This window comes from Pleurodeles waltl, chromosome 6, assembly GCF_031143425.1.
Source record: "Pleurodeles waltl isolate 20211129_DDA chromosome 6, aPleWal1.hap1.20221129, whole genome shotgun sequence".
NCBI classification, from domain to species: domain Eukaryota; kingdom Metazoa; phylum Chordata; class Amphibia; order Caudata; family Salamandridae; genus Pleurodeles; species Pleurodeles waltl.
Window position 1 is genome coordinate 461103997 of NC_090445.1, and position 19915 is coordinate 461123911.

Here is a 19915-nt window from a genome sequence, read left to right on the forward strand (position 1 = left end):
ACAAATTTCCTTCCACCCAGCGTTCCCCCAAGTCTCCCGATAAAAATGATACCTCACTTGCGTGGGTAGGCCTAGCGCCGGCGACAGGAAACACCCCAAAGCGCAACGTGGACACATCCTAAATTTTGGAAAAAAACAGAGGTGTTTTTTGCGAAGTGCCTACCTGTAGATTTTGGTCTCTAGCTCAGCTGGCACCTAGGGAAACCTACCAAACCTGTGCATTTCTGATAACTAGAGACCTAGGGGAATCCAAGGAGGGGTGACTTGCGGGGCTCGGACCAGGTTCTGTTACCCAGAATCCTTTGCAAACCTCAAAATTTGGCTAAAAAAACACGTTCCTCACATTTCTGTGGCAGAAAGTTCTGGAATCTGAGAGGAGCTACAAATTTCCTTCCACCCAGCGTTCCCCCAAGTCTCCCGATAAAAATGATACCTCACTTGCGTGGGTAGGCCTAGCGCCGGCGACAGGAAACACCCCAAAGCGCAACGTGGACACATCCTAAATTTTGGAAAAAAACAGAGGTGTTTTTTGCGAAGTGCCTACCTGTAGATTTTGGCCTCTAGCTCAGCCGGCACCTAGGGAAACCTACCAAACCTGTACATTTCTGAAAACTAGAGACCTAGGGGAATCCAAGGAGGGGAGACTTGCGGGGCTCGGAACAGGTTCTGTTACCCAGAATCCTTTGCAAACCTCAAAATTTGGCTAAAAAAACACATGTTCCTCACATTTCTGTGGCAGAAAGTTCTGGAATCTGAGAGGAGCTACAAATTTCCTTCCACCCAGCGTTCCCCCAAGTCTCCCGATAAAAATGATACCTCACTTGCGTGGGTAGGCCTAGCGCCGGCGACAGGAAACACCCCAAAGCGCAACGTGGACACATCCTAAATTTTGGAAAAAAACAGAGGTGTTTTTTGCGAAGTGCCTACCTGTAGATTTTGGCCTCTATCTCAGCCGGCACCTAGGGAAACCTACCAAACCTGTGCATTTCTGAAAACTAGAGACCTAGGGGAATCCAAGGAGGGGTGACTTGCGGGGCTCGGACCAGGTTCTGTTACCCAGAATCCTTTGCAAACCTCAAAATTTCGCTAAAAAAACACATGTTCCTCACATTTCTGTGGCAGAAAGTTCTGGAATCTGAGAGGAGCTACAAATTTCCTTCCACCCAGCGTTCCCCCAAGTCTCCCGATAAAAATGATACCTCACTTGCGTGGGTAGGCCTAGTGCCGGCGACAGGAAACACCCCAAAGCGCAACGTGGACACATCCTAAATTTTGGAAAAAAACAGAGGTGTTTTTTGCGAAGTGCCTACCTGTAGATTTTGGCCTCTAGCTCAGCCGGCACCTAGGGAAACCTACCAAACCTGTACATTTCTGAAAACTAGAGACCTAGGGGAATCCAAGGAGGGGTGACTTGCGGGGCTCGGACCAGGTTCTGTTACCCAGAATCCTTTGCAAACCTCAAAATTTGGCTAAAAAAACACATGTTCCTCACATTTCTGTGGCAGAAAGTTCTGGAATCTGAGAGGAGCTACAAATTTCCTTCCACCCAGCGTTCCCCCAAGTCTCCCGATAAAAATGATACCTCACTTGCGTGGGTAGGCCTAGCGCCGGCGACAGGAAACACCCCAAAGAGCAACGTGGACACATCCTAAATTTTGGAAAAAAACAGAGGTGTTTTTTGCGAAGTGCCTACCTGTAGATTTTGGCCTCTAGCTCAGCTGGCACCTAGGGAAACCTACCAAACCTGTGCATTTCTGAAAACTAGAGACCTAGGGGAATCCAAGGAGGGGTGACTTGCGGGGCTCGGACCAGGTTCTGTTACCCAGAATCCTTTGCAAACCTCAAAATTTGGCTAAAAAAACACATGTTCCTCACATTTCTGTGGCAGAAAGTTCTGGAATCTGAGAGGAGCTACAAATTTCCTTCCACCCAGCGTTCCCCCAAGTCTCCCGATAAAAATGATACCTCACTTGTGTGGGTAGGCCTAGCGCCGGCGACAGGAAACACCCCAAAGCGCAACGTGGACACATCCTAAATTTTGGAAAAAAACAGAGGTGTTTTTTGCGAAGTGCCTACCTGTAGATTTTGGCCTTTAGCTCAGCTGGCACCTAGGGAAACCTACCAAACCTGTGCATTTCTGAAAACTAGAGACCTAGGGGAATCCAAGGAGGGGTGACTTGCGGGGCTCGGACCAGGTTCTGTTACCCAGAATCCTTTGCAAACCTCAAAATTTGGCTAAAAAAACACATGTTGCTCACATTTCTGTGGCAGAAAGTTCTGGAATCTGAGAGGAGCTACAAATTTCCTTCCACCCAGCGTTCCCCCAAGTCTCCCGATAAAAATGATACCTCACTTGTGTGGGTAGGCCTAGCGCCGGCGACAGGAAACACCCCAAAGCGCAACGTGGACACATCCTAAATTTTGGAAAAAAACAGAGGTGTTTTTTGCGAAGTGCCTACCTGTAGATTTTGGCCTTTAGCTCAGCTGGCACCTAGGGAAACCTACCAAACCTGTGCATTTCTGAAAACTAGAGACCTAGGGGAATCCAAGGAGGGGTGACTTGCGGGGCTCGGACCAGGTTCTGTTACCAAGAATCCTTTGCAAACCTCAAAATTTGGCTAAAAAAACACATGTTGCTCACATTTCTGTGGCAGAAAGTTCTGGAATCTGAGAGGAGCTACAAATTTCCTTCCACCCAGCGTTCCCCCAAGTCTCCCGATAAAAATGATACCTCACTTGCGTGGGTAGGCCTAGCGCCGGCAACAGGAAACACCCCAAAGCGCAACGTGGACACATCCTAAATTTTGGAAAAAAACAGAGGTGTTTTTTGCGAAGTGCCTACCTGTAGATTTTAGCCTCTAGCTCAGCCGGCACCTAGGGAAACCTACCAAACCTGTGCATTTCTGAAAACTAGAGACCTAGGGGAATCCAAGGAGGGGTGACTTGCGGGGCTCGGACCAGGTTCTATTACCCAGAATCCTTTGCAAACCTCAAAATTTGGCTAAAAAAACACATGTCCCTCACATTTCTGTGGCAGAAAGTTCTGGAATGTGAGAGGAGCTACAAATTTCCTTCCACCCAGCGTTCCCCCAAGTCTCCCGATAAAAATGATACCTCACTTGCGTGGGTAGGCCTAGCGCCGGCAACAGGAAACACCCCAAAGCGCAACGTGGACACATCCTAAATTTTGGAAAAAAACAGAGGTGTTTTTTGCGAAGTGCCTACCTGTAGATTTTGGCCTCTATCTCAGCCGGCACCTAGGGAAACCTACCAAACCTGTGCATTTCTGAAAACTAGAGACCTAGGGGAATCCAAGGAGGGGTGACTTGCGGGGCTCGGACCAGGTTCTGTTACCCAGAATCCTTTGCAAACCTCAAAATTTGGCTAAAAAAACACATGTTCCTCACATTTCTGTGGCAGAAAGTTCTGGAATATGAGAGGAGCTACAAATTTCCTTCCACCCAGCGTTCCCCCAAGTCTCCCGATAAAAATGATACCTCACTTGCGTGGGTAGGCCTAGCGCCGGCGACAGGAAACACCCCAAAGCGCAACGTGGACACATCCTAAATTTTGGAAAAAAACAGAGGTGTTTTTTGCGAAGTGCCTACCTGTAGATTTTGGCCTCTAGCTCAGCTGGCACCTAGGGAAACCTACCAAACCTGTGCATTTCTGAAAACTAGAGACCTAGGGGAATCCAAGGAGGGGTGACTTGCGGGGCTCGGACCAGGTTCTGTTACCCAGAATCCTTTGCAAACCTCAAAATTTGGCTAAAAAAACACGTTCCTCACATTTCTGTGGCAGAAAGTTCTGGAATCTGAGAGGAGCTACAAATTTCCTTCCACCCAGCGTTCCCCCAAGTCTCCCGATAAAAATGATACCTCACTTGCGTGGGTAGGCCTAGCGCCGGCGACAGGAAACACCCCAAAGCGCAACGTGGACACATCCTAAATTTTGGAAAAAAACAGAGGTGTTTTTTGCGAAGTGCCTACCTGTAGATTTTGGCCTCTAGCTCAGCCGGCACCTAGGGAAACCTACCAAACCTGTACATTTCTGAAAACTAGAGACCTAGGGGAATCCAAGGAGGGGAGACTTGCGGGGCTCGGACCAGGTTCTGTTACCCAGAATCCTTTGCAAACCTCAAAATTTGGCTAAAAAAACACATGTTCCTCACATTTCTGTGGCAGAAAGTTCTGGAATCTGAGAGGAGCTACAAATTTCCTTCCACCCAGCGTTCCCCCAAGTCTCCCGATAAAAATGATACCTCACTTGCGTGGGTAGGCCTAGCGCCGGCGACAGGAAACACCCCAAAGCGCAACGTGGACACATCCTAAATTTTGGAAAAAAACAGAGGTGTTTTTTGCGAAGTGCCTACCTGTAGATTTTGGCCTCTATCTCAGCCGGCACCTAGGGAAACCTACCAAACCTGTGCATTTCTGAAAACTAGAGACCTAGGGGAATCCAAGGAGGGGTGACTTGCGGGGCTCGGACCAGGTTCTGTTACCCAGAATCCTTTGCAAACCTCAAAATTTCGCTAAAAAAACACATGTTCCTCACATTTCTGTGGCAGAAAGTTGTGGAATGTGAGAGGTGCTACAAATTTCCTTCCACCCAGCGTTCCCCCAAGTCTCCCGATAAAAATGATACCTCACTTGCGTGGGTAGGCCTAGCGCCGGCGACAGGAAACACCCCAAAGCGCAACGTGGACACATCCTAAATTTTGGAAAAAAACAGAGGTGTTTATTGCGAAGTGCCTACCTGTAGATTTTGGCCTCTAGCTCAGCCGGCACCTAGGGAAACCTTCCAAACCTGTGCATTTCTGAAAACTAGAGACCTAGGGGAATCCAAGGAGGGGTGACTTGCGGGGCTCGGACCAGATTCTGTTACCCAGAATCCTTTGCAAACCTCAAAATTTGGCTAAAAAAACACATGTCCCTCACATTTCTGTGGCAGAAAGTTCTGGAATGTGAGAGGAGCTACAAATTTCCTTCCACCCAGCGTTCCCCCAAGTCTCCCGATAAAAATGATACCTCACTTGCGTGGGTAGGCCTAGCGCCGGCGACAGGAAACACCCCAAAGCGCAACGTGGACACATCCTAAATTTTGGAAAAAAACAGAGGTGTTTTTTGCGAAGTGCCTACCTGTAGATTTTGGCCTCTGGCTCAGCCGGCACCTAGGGAAACCTACCAAACCTGTGCATTTCTGAAAACTAGAGACCTAGGGGAATCCAAGGAGGGGTGACTTGCGGGGCTCGGACCAGGTTCTGTTACCCAGAATCCTTTGCAAACCTCAAAATTTGGCTAAAAAAACACATGTTCCTCACATTTCTGTGGCAGAAAGTTCTGGAATCTGAGAGGAGCTACAAATTTCCTTCCACCCAGCGTTCCCCCAAGTCTCCCGATAAAAATGATACCTCACTTGCGTGGGTAGGCCTAGCGCCGGCGACAGGAAACACCCCAAAGCGCAACGTGGACACATCCTAAATTTTGGAAAAAAACAGAGGTGTTTTTTGCGAAGTGCCTACCTGTAGATTTTGGCCTCTAGCTCAGCCGGCACCTAGGGAAACCTACCAAACCTGTGCATTTCTGAAAACTAGAGACCTAGGGGAATCCAAGGAGGGGTGACTTGCGGGGCTCGGACCAGGTTCTGTTACCCAGAATCCTTTGCAAACCTCAAAATTTGGCTAAAAAAACACATGTCCCTCACATTTCTGTGGCAGAAAGTTCTGGAATGTGAGAGGAGCTACAAATTTCCTTCCACCCAGCGTTCCCCCAAGTCTCCCGATAAAAATGATACCTCACTTGCGTGGGTAGGCCTAGCGCCGGCGACAGGAAACACCCCAAAGCGCAACGTGGACACATCCTAAATTTTGGAAAAAAACAGAGGTGTTTTTTGCGAAGTGCCTACCTGTAGATTTTGGCCTCTAGCTCAGCCGGCACCTAGGGAAACCTACCAAACCTGTGCATTTCTGAAAACTAGAGACCTAGGGGAATCCAAGGAGGGGTGACTTGCGGGGCTCGGACCAGGTTCTGTTACCCAGAATCCTTTGCAAACCTCAAAATTTGGCTAAAAAAACACATGTTCCTCACATTTCTGTGGCAGAAAGTTCTGGAATCTGAGAGGAGCTACAAATTTCCTTCCACCCAGCGTTCCCCCAAGTCTCCCGATAAAAATGATACCTCACTTGCGTGGGTAGGCCTAGCGCCGGCGACAGGAAACACCCCAAAGCGCAACGTGGACACATCCTAAATTTTGGGAGAAAACAGAGGTGTTTTTTGCAAAGTGCCTACCTGTAGATTTTGGCCTCTAGCTCAGCCGGAACCTAGGGAAACCTACCAAACCTGTGCATTTCTGAAAACTAGAGACCTAGGGGAATCCAAGATGGGGTGACTTGCGGGGCTCGGACCAGGTTCTGTTACCCAGAATCCTTTGCAAACCTCAAAATGTGGCTAAAAAATCACATGTTCCTCACATTTCTGTGGCAGAAAGTTCTGGAATCTGAGAGGAGCCACAAATTTCCTTCCACCCACCGTTCCCCCACGTCTCCTGATAAAAATGATACCTCACTTGCGTGGGTAGGCCTAGCGCCCGCAACAGGAAACGCCCCAAAACGCAACGTGGACACATCCCATTTTTTGGAAGAAAATAGTGCCTACCTGTGGATTTTGGCCTGTAGCTCACCCGGCACCTAGGGAAACCTACCAAACCTGTGCATTTCTGAAAACTAGACACCTAGGGGAATCCAAGATGGGGTGACTTGCGGGGCTCGGACCAGGTTCTGTTACCCAGAATCCTTTGCAAACCTCAAAATGTGGCTATAAAAACACATGTTCCTCACATTTCTGTGGCAGAAAGTTCTGGAATCTGAGAGGAGCTACAAATTTCCTTCCACCCAGCGTTCCCCTAAGTCTCTCAATAAAAATGGTACCTCACTTCTGAGGGTAGGCCTAGCGCCCACAAAAGGAAATGGCCCAAAACACAACGTGGACAGAACATATTTTTTCACAGAAAACAGAGGTGTTTTTTTGCAAAGTGCCTACCTGTGGAGTTTGGCCTCTAGCTCAGCCGGCCCCGGGAGGGGGGGGCAGAAATGGCCTAAAATAAATTTGCCCCCCCCAGCCCCCACCCCCCCCCCGGGCGCTCCCCCTGCGTGACATTGGGGCCAAAAAACAAATCCCTGGTGCCTAGTGGTTTCTGCCCCCTTGGGGGCAGATTGACCTAAAATCTGCCAATCTGCCCCCAAGGGGGGCAGAAATGCCATAAATACAATTTGCCCCCCAGGGGAGCGACCCTTGCCTGATGGGTCGCTCCCCATCTCGAAAAAAACAAACAAACAAAAAAAAAAACACAACAAAAAAATTTGCCCTGGTGCCCTGAGGGTTCTCCCCCCCTGGGGGCAGTTCGGTCTAATAATAGGCCGATCTGCCCCCAGGGGGGGCAGAAATGGCCTAAAATAAATTTGCTCCCCCCAGCCCCCACCCCCCCCCGGAGCGACCCTTGCCTACGGGGTCGCTCCCCCTGCGTGACATTGGCGCCAAAAATCAAATCCCAGGTGCCTAGTGGTTTCTGCCCCCTTGGGGGCAGATTGACCTCAAATCTGCCAATCTGCCCCCATGGGGGGCAGAAATGGCCTAAATACAATTTGCCCCCCAGGGGAGCGACCCTTGCCTGATGGGTCGCTCCCCATCTCGAAAAAAACAAACAAACAAAAAAAAAAACACAACAAAAACATTTGCCCTGGTGCCCTGAGGGTCCTGCACCCCCCTGGGGGCAGTTCGGCCTAATAATAGGCCGATCTGCCCCCAGGGGGGGCAGAAATGGCCTAAAATAAATTTGCCCCCCCCCAGCCCCCACCCTCCCCGGGAGCGACCCTTGCCTACGGGGTCGCTCCCCCTGCGTGACATTGGCGCCAAAAAACAAATCCCCGGTGCCTAGTGATTTCTGCCCCCTTGGGGGCAGATTGACCTAAAATGGGCCAATCTGCCCCCAAGGGGGGCAGAAATGGCCTAAATACAATTTGCCCCCCAGGGGAGCGACCCTTGCCTGATGGGTCGCTCCCCATCTCGAAAAAAACAAACAAACAAACAAAAAAAAAATTGCCCTGGTGCCTAGAGGTTTCTGCCCCCCCCCCCCGGGGGCAGATCAGCCTAATATTAGGCCGATCTGCCCCCGGGGGGGCAGAAATGGCCTAAAATAAATTTGCCCCCCCCAGCCCCCACCCCACCCGGGAGCGACCCTTGCCTACGGGGTCGCTCCCCCTGCGTGACATTGGCGCCAAAAAACAAATCCCCGGTGCCTAGTGGTTTCTGGGGGCAGATTGACCTAAAATCGGCCAATCTGCCCCCAGGGGGGCAGAAATGGCCTAAATACAATTTGCCCCCCAAGGGGAGCGACCCTTGCCTGATGGGTCGCTCCCCATCTCTAAAAAAACAAACAAACAAACAAAAAAAAAATTGCCCTGGCGCCTAGAGGTTTCTACCCCCCCCCCCCCCCCGGGAGCAGATCAGCCTAATATTAGGCCGATCTGCCCCCGGGGGGGCAGAAATGGCTTAAAATAAATTTGCCCCCTCCCAACCCCCACCCCACCCGGGAGCGACCCTTGCCTACGGGGTCACTCCCCCTGCGTGACATTGGCGCCAAAAAACAAATCCCCGGTGCCTAGTGGTTTCTGCCCCCTTGGGGGCAGATTGACCTAAAATCGGCCAATCTGCCCCCAGGGGGGCAGAAATGGCCTAAATACAATTTGCCCCCCAAGGGGAGCGACCCTTGCCTGATGGGTCGCTCCCCATCTCTAAAAAAACAAACAAACAAACAAAAAAAAAATTGCCCTGGCGCCTAGAGGTTTCTGCCCCCCCCCCAGGGGCAGATCAGCCTAATATTAGGCCGATCTGCCCCCGGGGGGGCAGAAATGGCCTAAAATAAATTTGCCCCCCCCAACCCCCACCCCACCCGGGAGCGACCCTTGCCTACGGGGTCGCTCCCCCTGCGTGACATTGGCGCCACAAAACAAATCCCCGGTGCCTAGTGGTTTCTTGACCTAAAATCGGCCAATCTGCCCCCAGGGGGGCAGAAATGGTCTAAATACAATTTGCCCCCCAGGGGAGCGACCCTTGCCTGATGGGTCGCTCCCCATCTCTAAAAAAAGAAACAACAACAAAAAAACACAAAAAAAAAAAATTGCCCTGGCGCCTAGAGGTTTCTAGGCCGATCTGCCCCCAGGGGGGGCAGAAATGGCCTAAAATAAATTGCCCTCCCCCCCAGGGAGCGACCCTTGCCTAAGGGGTCGCTCCCTTTGCGTGAAATTCACGCAAAGAAAAAATTCCCTGGTGTCTAGTGGTTTCTACCCCCCTTGGGGGCAGATTGGCCTCATCAAAATAGGCCAATCTGCCCCCAAGGGGGGCAGAAAAGGCCAAAATATAATTTTCCCCCAAGGGGAGCGACCCTTGCCTAAGGGGTCGCTCCCCACCAAAAAAAAAAGAAATGAAACATAAAAAAAAAAAATGGTCCCTGGTGCCTAGAGGTTTCTGCCCCCCCTGGGGGGGCAGAAAAGGCCTTTCTCAAAAAAATGCCCCCCCTGGGAGCGACCCTTGCCCAAGGGGTCGCTCCCTTTTGTCTGTTTCAATAAAAAAAAAAAAATCCCTGGTGTCTAGTGGGGTTTCAAAAGCCGGATTGCAAGCAATCCGACTTTTGAAACCCTCGGAGGGACTTCAAAGGGAAGGAAATACTTTTCCTTCCCTTTGAAGCCCCTCCGGGCCTCCCAAGTGATTGAAAAAGAAATGCTTTTGCATTTCTTTTTCAATCGCGCTGGAAGCAGAACTTTCAGCGCGACTAGGGAGGCCCCTGTGACAAATCAGCGCGCGCTCGCGCGCTGACGTCACAGGGGGGGTGGGGGGGTGGAAGGTCTTCCCCTTCGATCCCGACTTGGGGGGGGAAGGTGGGTGCACGGGGGGCGCACTAGTGCGCCCCCAAGTTCCCCTGTGCCATGGACGAGATGATCTCGTCCAAGGCACAGGGGAACTGTAGCCTTGGACGAGATGATCTCGTCCAAGGCACAGAAGGGGTTAACCCATGGTGTTTTGGCAGCTTATTGTTTATATAGTTGATAGATGTGTCCAAAGGCTATGTTTCCGTCTTATTTTATTTATTATTTGGACCTCACCTACAGACAGCTTTACCTGCTTGTGGTTCAAAGCTCTTTCTCGTACAATACCAATACTTATAGAGGTTCTGGGTCTGCCTCTTGCAGATCATTGTTTGGCTTTCTTGTTGATGTCATATGCTTGCTTCTTGTTCAGTGGCTTTCTTTCCTTTTCTTTTGTCTGCGTCTCTTTGGAGTATGGCTCTTCTTTCTGATTGGAGGATTTCTACCCTTCCACACTGTTTAGAATGAGCGACATGCTTTTTCTCTATTTTAGGGATGAGCGCAAAGCGCTCTGTCCCTGTTGTAATCTCTCTGTGAGCTTTTAAACACTCCCGTGTCACGCCCATCAGTTTGGTTGGGTCGTCGGTTTGCCTTTGAAAATTAGCTTGATTTAATTAGTGAAAGGCATGCATATGTCATGCTTTTTCCAGTGTTTAGCCGACCTTGAGCGCACCGGGCAACTACTGAAAACATACGAGGCTCCTTGTTTTCGGTATGGTTTCTGGACTACTTTTTCTCTTTATTTCGTAGGCAGTGTGACCTCGCTGGGCAGTAGTCGAGGGCTTTGCATGACATCGACCCTGTTACATGGATATTTGCACTTTTGCCGGATACATGGATAATTGCACTTTTGCCGATACGTTTCACTGCAAGCGAACTTCTGTTTCCTTTTGTGTGTCTGCTTTACGCTCATTGCAGCCGTCGGCTTGCTTATGTGAAACTGTTTTACTTTTCATTTTCAGTTTATGTGGCAAGAAAAGTCTGGTTAGTTATGTGAAACTGTTTTACTTTTCATTTTCAGTTTATATGGCAAGAGAAGTCTGGTTAGAAGTTTACAACTCTAATAGCTTTAACTCAAGCAAACGCAAGACCCATTGCATTGCAAATGCTTGTTATAAAGTAATGACTGTTCTTTCATCACCCTGCCATTTTAAGGTAGAAAATGTTAATAGGATTATTCAGCTCTTTAACTGAATGTCTCAGAACTGTTTTTATTCAGATGCTTTTTGCATGTTCCTTTCTCAAGTTTGCGTGTCCAAAAGCTACAATAGTAAAAATATATGACGACAGGTGTACTACTGTTAATATGCGAAATGATTTACTGTAAAAATGACAGAGCACCGAAAATCTCGTAATAATTACTTTAGAGGCAATGTTCTTATATTTAATTACCTAAATTGCAAGTTGCTAATGTTTACAATTTCATTTGCAAAATAAGAAACCTGCAGACTACAATGTCCTATGCTCTCTTTTATGGTGAGTTAAAAGCTACATAATGTATATGTGTATATGTTTGCCCATTTCAAAGCATTACAATTGGCAACATACTTTGATATTAAAAGTCTGTTTCCTTTAGAATACTGATGTAACTGATCAATTAAATGTTTTGCATTCAGGTACAGCATTGTCCGCAGTTCCCATCCACATTTCAAGCACAGCACTTGATTGGACTATTTTGTGATACCTACTATAGGGGGATAAGGATGGCTACTGCTCAGCTCCCACTGCTTCAATGAAGCTGGGAATATGGCAAATAAAATACAATTTGCCCCGCTAATAAAATGTGACATCTATAAAATATATACATGCACAGTGCCCCCCCCCATGCTATGTGTGATAACTCTAGCTAATTCAGGCTAATTACCCAACAGCATTTAAACCCAGATGAAGATATGACCAAGTTTGCAATTCCTAATTTGTCATCATCAAAGAGTTGCAAAAATGAAAGTAGCAAAATTGATGTACGTAGAGGATCTGTACCTAAATGTGTTACAAAATATATGCAAAATAAGCCAATCTGAAAATGTGATATGCATGAATCTACGGATTGGGATAAGTACCTTAGAAATGGCTTATGGCATTGCACATTCATGAACTGCACCAAAAGTGGAAAGTAGCAGAGCTAGAGTGCGGAGGCGAGGAGGAAATGTCCTGCTAAGGGCTCTGTGTCATCATGCAAGCCATATGAAAAGGAGAACTCTGACAGGAAATGAAAGAGCAAACTCACAGACTGTGAATTTGAAACCCATATTGATAAATATGTGCATGAGCACAGCAGTTTGTTTGCATAAAACCTACTGAATTCTACAGGAATCCACCGGAAAAGACGTCCCTGCACAGACCCACTGATGTGCCGCCTCCTTTCTGACATTGCCAAAGTCCACTCCTGGCTTGCAAGCGCATGCCATTGTTTAAACTGCCATATGCAGTGTCAGATCCATTCCTATGGAGGCCATTCTTAGGTGACCCTGCTTGTTATCCAATGAGTCTTTACTGGTGGATCTTCCTTGGGCCCAAACACAAGACCACCCAAAGAAAAGACCTCACCTCAGTTCTCTACCCAGGTCTACTGTAACAGGATCTCCGTAGTGGGGATTGACTGCTCCACATCTGTTTGGGGGTGATCCCACCCTGCCATAACTCCTTTCTGGATGCCTCAGTTCATAAGGTACGTCTACTAGGTGTAGCCATGGTTTCTCAGAGCCAGCTACAGGCGTCATCTCTTCTGTGACAGGGTAAATCATGAGATTTGTTTACAATTTCTTTGGGTATTCACATATACTTGGGCTTCTGGGCATTCTGCAGTGATTCTTGGGTTCCAAGGTCACATGCTATGGCCTAGTTGATGTTGGTCTTTCCCCCAAGTCAGAGCCGACCACTTCTGATCCTCTTGTCGCAGCTCATTGCAGTCCCATTCTTCTAGGAACAATCTTCCTTGTGCACGAGCACCTCCATCGCCTCTCCTGGCCATCTGTTGAAATTCCCAGGTTTCTGCTCACAACACTGGTAGTTGGCATTCACTACCACAATAATGGAGCACAAAAGAGTTTCTCAGTCGCCACTGCTGTGGGATTTCAGATTCTGGTAGATAAATCGTAGCACACTGGCTGGTATTTTCTGTCCCATTGCTATATTCAGTTCGAAGTCAAGGTCTGAATATTCCACAAGTCACTTGTGAAACCATTTTGAGAAACAATGTGAAGTGAAGGTTACAAGGTTTATTCTCAACAAAAACAAGCAGCACAGAAGTGCATGCCCGCAATACAGTAACTACAGTGCAACTCCAGGTAAATACAAAAGAAACAAGCATTTGCAATTCAATAGGTCTCACATTTGCGAGAGTTAGAGGTATTGGCATTGTAAATGATCATGTTTTTTATCCATGTGTGTTAGAAATGGGGTTTCTGGTTGGCTAGGGTATGCACCTCAGCCAGGCAGAACTTACCCACTCTAGTCAGGGCAAGGGAGTTACACGTCCAAGAAAACCCCTGCTGTCCCCCTTGGTAGCTTGGCACGAGCAGTCAGGCTTATCCCAGAGGCAATGTGTAAAGCGCTCGCACAACACACACAACCCACGTGATGCAATATCCCCACCACAAAGGAAACACAGCACCAGATTATATGAAAATATACTGTATTGTACACAACGCAATTATCAGACCAAACATCACATATCAGTACTATCCTGCTACCTTAGCAGTTGTCAGAACGTTATACATTAGTTACTCTGCAAATTAGCAGTAGCCACACATAACACACAGGTTACTCAGTATTCTGCAACATAAGCAGCAGTCAGGAAACACTTTATCACATTAGAACACTTGTCATAAGAATATCATAAAACGCCCATAGTAGGAACATTAGAAAACATATGGCAAGTTAGGGAAACATATTAGCAAGTTATGCCCATAAAAGGAACATTTGCCCATATATGTAAAAGCATCATCACACATAAAAAACAGGTAGGCAATCTATCAATCAACTAAAGTCTCTAAAAGGAACTCCTGAGATATATTGTCCCTGTAAACAGTACCTGAGTTGATGAAGTAGGCACCTCCAGCACCTAAGACAAAGAAGGAAGGGGCCCCTGGTGCTCCTCTGCGCAATGTGGGGGGCCTCTTTAAATTCTGGGGAAGAGGGGGCGGCACGCACCCCCTCTGCACTACCAACAGGCCCCTCCTGTGGCCCGCGATCACTGGGGGGCCCACCAGGCCTCCACCGGCCCTCATGTGGGGGGGCCAAGGTCGCCCAATACTTCTATGGAGGGGGGCGCCACGCACCCCCTCCAGTTCATGGGCGGGCCCCTCCTGGGATCCGTGAACCTCGGAGGCCCCCCCCCGGGCATTGACTGGCCTTCCACAAAGGGGGGGGGGGGCAAACAGATCCCAAATGGCCTTCACAAGGGCCAAATCCCAGGACCAGCGGTGCAGGGGGCCTCTGGGGAGGCTTCCGCCCTGCCCGCGGTCCCAGAAGGAACAGGACAGCCTCGTTGGGGCTGGGGGGAACCTCCGATGAGGTTTCCTTCCCCCCGCCCGGCATCCAGTTCTTACGGGCGGCCCGCCTGGTCGTAGACAAAGAGGCAGGCACCAGAGTCAGTGCCTGCCAGTGCCCCAGGGGCCCTCCACGGAGCACGCTTCTCCCCGGGGGCACGACAGGAGCACTCGTGCTCCGAGTTCGTAAATGATTATTCTTCGGGTGCCCCGGGGGCACTAGTCAGCGCGTTCCCTCGCGCATTGATAACACAGCTTCCCCGGGTTGCGGCGGTGATCTCAGCAAAAGGAAGCCCGGGTTGCAGCGGTGACGGTCTCCTACCACAAGAGATAAGCACTCCCTAAGGCCAAAAATACTGAAAAAGGGGAAGCGCTTTCAAGCGCCAAGGGAATCCCCAAAGGAGCGCTTTTCTCTGCACTAGATTAGGCATCAAGTGAAGCACCTCTCATGCTTCAGGGACATGGCAGGGGTCAGGGGCCACAGCACCCTGCCCCTGGGGAGCCAAGGTTCAGGAAAAGGCCCACAGGTGGAGGGCCCAACAACAGGCCAGCTCAAGGAATATGCAGCAAGTGGAAAGTCCCCTGCAGTGACCAAGCAGGTCACAGGTCAGTCCAGCAGCAGTAGTCCATGGTGGTTCCTGGTGAGTCCTTCCAGTAGTCTGTGTCCAGTTCCAGGTAAGTTTAAAAAGTCTCCAAATTGTGGGGAAAATTCCCCTGTACTTATAGTCAGTTCTTACAGTGTATTCCAATGGTGGGGAGAGGAGGTTCCAGCCAGTTACCATCGGTTCTTTGAGTGCCCCCTCTCTCCTTTCAGCACAGGCTCCAAACATCAGTGGGGGGCTTAACGACCCTATGGTGTGAGGCCAGGGTACAGCCTTTACAAATGTAAGTATGCCCCGCCTCTCCCTTCTCTCAGCCCAGGAAGACTATTCAGTATGCAGATGCACCTCTGAGACACCTCCACCCTCCCTGTGTACAGGCTTTCTGAAAAGTATGCACAAAGCCCCAACTGTCACTCTGCCCAGACGTGGATTGGAGTCAAGCTGCAAAACACCAGAGTCATAAGCACAGATAAATGCGCACTTTCTAGAAGTGGCATTTCTTTGATAGTAATTAAAAAATACACCCACACCAGTAAGCAGCATTTATTATCACCATCACAACCATACCAAACATGCCTACGCTACCCCTCATAAATCAGACAATACCCCTTACACAAAAGGCAGGGCATTTCTAATGCAATCCTATGAGAAGGCAGCACTCACAACAGTGAGACACCAAGTTAGGCTGTTTGTCACTACCAGGACAGGCCATGCAATATGGTACATGTCCTGCCTTTCTACATACATGGCACCCTGCCCATAGGGCTAGCTAGGGCGTACCTTAGGGGTGACTTAAATGTAGTAAAAGGGGAGTTCTGGGCCTGGCAAGTAAGTTTAGATGCCAGGTCCCTGTGGCAGAAAACTGCGCACACAGGCCCTGCGCTAGCAGGCCTGAGACAGGTTTGAAAGTCTACTTCAGTGGGTGACGCAAGCAGCGCTGCAGGCCCACTAGTAGTATTTAATTTACAGGCCCTGGGTATAGAGATACCACTGTACAAGGGACTTATAGGTAAATTAAATATGCCAATTAGGTATAAGCCAATCATACCAACTTTAGATGGGAGAGCACCTGCACTTTAGCACTGGTCAGCAGTGATAAAGTGCTCAGAGTCCTAGAGCCAACAGCGAGAGGTCAGAAAACGAGGAGGAAGGAGGCAAAAAGATTGGGGATGACCCTGCGTAAGGCAAAAAGTCCAACAATGTGTTTTCGTTTTTCAGTGTTGTGGATCTATGTGGTGTGGACCTTTGACTACTACTTTGCTATCTCATCCCTCAATGTTAAAAAAAAAAAAAGTCAACTGTATGTTATCCACAACCATACTATTGACCGTCTCAACTAGAAAATTGTCATGTGAATTATACTAAGCAGTTTGCTTTTGTTCAACACTTTGACCTTCCAAAATCTCATTCATTTCCTCCAAATAAAACTGTATACAATTGCCTGTAACTCAAACACACTCTCCAAAATATCCTTTCCGAAACACATTTCATAACCATCACAGCCACCCTTGCAATAACATCTACTTCAATTCCCTTAAACAAATAATTTCCTAGCACTGTTACAAATTTACAAATTTCTCCAAAATAGGACCCATTATGTCCACTGCAACCTGCTGTCAGACGGTCTGGGGAAACTACACAGGTTGCAAAAGTGTACTCATTTTGTTCAACCTTTAATCATGTATAGAACATGTTACACGTCTCTTTACCACATCTTCTACCACCCTGTCTATATGCCACCACCAACAATTCTCCTCCACTCATCTATGTCACTCTTCTCCTGGGCCCCTCATGAACCAATTCTACCAATCATGTCTGTTGATTGGATCAAAGTCTCACTGCTCCACAGCTGACACTGTCTATGTACAAGCCATCTTTCACACAAAGATATTGCACATAAACTTTTGCAAGCCAAGCGTCTGTCGTACATCTCCTACCCCCAATTAGCAATTACGCATAACTCCAGTCCTACCTCGATAGAGTTCTTCTCACAGTAGTTTCCCCACCATCCACCAATATGTCTCTCACGTCACGCACAATCCCACTCATTCCCACACTGTAATTTGTCGACAGATAATCCATCACCACGTTTCCATCCCATAATTTACTTAAAAATTATATTCTTCTAACATACTAATACATTTTGCGATCCGAGGATTGCAAAATGGATTATTAAGCCCGAAAAAGCCCTTATCGTAGAGCAACTGACACAAATGTCTGTAATCAGTTCACAAGACAAATGGAATCGACAAAACACAATGGTGGTCATTCTGACCTCGGCGGTAAAAGGCGCCTACCGCCGGTCAGAAATCCTCCATAATCCCGCCGCGGTCGCGGAAACCCGCCACGGTCATTCTGACCCGCAGAAGGCAAACCTCCGAAAATCCGACCGCCACAACAGACCACCAGACCAGCGGTCGGCGGAAAGGTGGAGGTGACCAAACCTCCACCGCCACGCCAACAGAAATACGCCCATGCCATTACGACCCACGAATCCACGCAGCAGTCATTCAAACGCGGTATTCCATTGGCGGGACACACCGGCGCGGTCAGAATACACACAAACGAACAAAACTCACCCACATTGGACGATTTGAATCCCACACACCTGATACACATACACACACCACTCCCACACACACAATACAATATAAAACACCCACCCACATCACCCACAAACCCCTACGCTTAAAAATTCGTAAAGAAGACAAGAGCGAGACACCAGCATCCAAAACATAACAGCCACAGCCACTCAACACCATCACCCACACACTATCCACACACAAAACAACACACACCACCACACTCAACTCACTTAAATACACATACTCCACCCCACACATCATACACACCACCCCATGGCACCCCAAAGACAACCCCGCTTCACAGACGAAGAACTCAGGGTCATGGTGGAGGAAATCGTTCGGGTAGAGCCCCAGCTGTTCGGCACACAGATACAATACACCAGCATTGCCCGGAGGACGGAGCTATGGCAGAGGATTGTCGACAGGGTGAACGCAGTGGGACAGCACCCCAGAAATCGGGAAGACATCAGGAAGCGATGGAACGACCTACGGGGGAAGGTGCGTTCCATGGTATCCAGGCACAACATCGCCGTGCAGAAGACTGGCGGAGGACCCCCACCTCAACCCCCACAATTCACATCATGGGAGGAGGAAGTCTTGAACATCCTGCATCCTGACGGCCTCGCAGGAGTCGGCGGAGGAATGGATACTGGTAAGTTGAAGCTTCAATACTGCTTCCCCCCCCACCTGCATGCCAAATCAGACCCCAACCCTCACCCCCATCCTCGAACCCCACCCTCACCCCCACCCCCATCCTCACCCCCACCCTCACCCCCACCACCATCCTCACCCCCACCACCATCCTCACCCCCACCCCCAGCACACCTATTCCCCGCCAATGTCTCACCATCACAACCCACACATCCCAAAACCTAGGCCTGCATGCGTCCACTAAGCATGGACACCCATCACCAAAGCATGCCCAATGCATATACACATCCCCCCCACAAGCCACCCTCACCAAAGCCCCCACACACGAATGCCAGCACTTGGGGACACGAGAACCCACAGATACACCCATATGCCACACATTGAAACTATAACCATACCTCTATACCCCTGCAGGACCCGACCGTCAACACACCGCGGCGGAGGGGCCAGAATTATCCACACCCCCCACCCAAGAGGCCGTCAGCGATGACAGCAGCTCTGTCGATCTGGACACCGATGACCAGCCCGGACCATCGGGGACCTCTGGACAGTCAGTTCCCCTCACACAGGCACAGGCCACTATAGACCCTAACCCCTCTGGGAACACCAGCACAGCTCCCACCCAGCGGGCCCATGCCTCTGTCTCCAGGGCGCGTCAATCTGCGGTGTGTCTACCACTACAGGGCACCCAGGATAACCCACCACCCCAACAACAACAGGGACCTGGGGGCAGTGGTAGTGGGCACACCGGCCAGGGGGCAGAGGCCCAGGGAAACAGGGCAACTCGGCGGGCAGCTGTGCGACAGGGGGGGGAGGAGAGGCCCAGGGAACCCACTCTCCACGAGGTCCTCACCACCATCATGGGAGCATACAACCGCTCCCAGGAGACGATGGCGATGGTACTGGCCCGGTTCCAGGAGATCCAGGTGCTGCAGGAGGAACACTATCGGGGGTACAGGGAGGACATCAGAGCCATCAACACCACCCTGGTTACCATGGTAGGGCTGCTGCAGGACCTCGTAAACAGCAGGGCGGACACTGAACAACACCCAAGGGCCCCTGCCACTAGCCTGGACCAAGAACAGCCATCCACCTCCGCCGGCGCTAGTGGACAGGAGGCCCCCGCACAGCAGCAGCCCACCAGACCCCCACCTCCTGCAGGAGAAGAACCACCCCGCAAGAGGGCCCTGAGATCTCGCAAGAAGACAGAGTAGGATGTCAAGACCCCCGCCAGCAAAGGATACCACCTGATGTCATCCCACTGTCCCACATTGTCACCCTGTCCATCCTTGAACTGCCCATGCTCCATCTCTCCACAGGCCTCTGGACAATGCACCTGTGTGACTGTTACTCTGGACTCTGCCATGGACATTCCTTCACCATAGCCCCCACCCACTTGAAACCACCCATCCCATTTTGAGCACTTCAATAAACACCTATTTTGCACCAAAATATCAGGAGTCTGGCTGTGATTTCAATAGATTGTAATTGACATGACAGTGCAAATATGTCCTTGTACATGGTGAAGTCAACAAACAGCTGCCACAAAGCTGTAGTCCATGGGGAAACGAAGCACAGGACTCGTAGTGGGGACCCCAGATCTGAAATAGGGAGGGAAAAGCCAAAACTCAGTCATCATACACTGGGGCAAATAGACAGGCAGCAGAG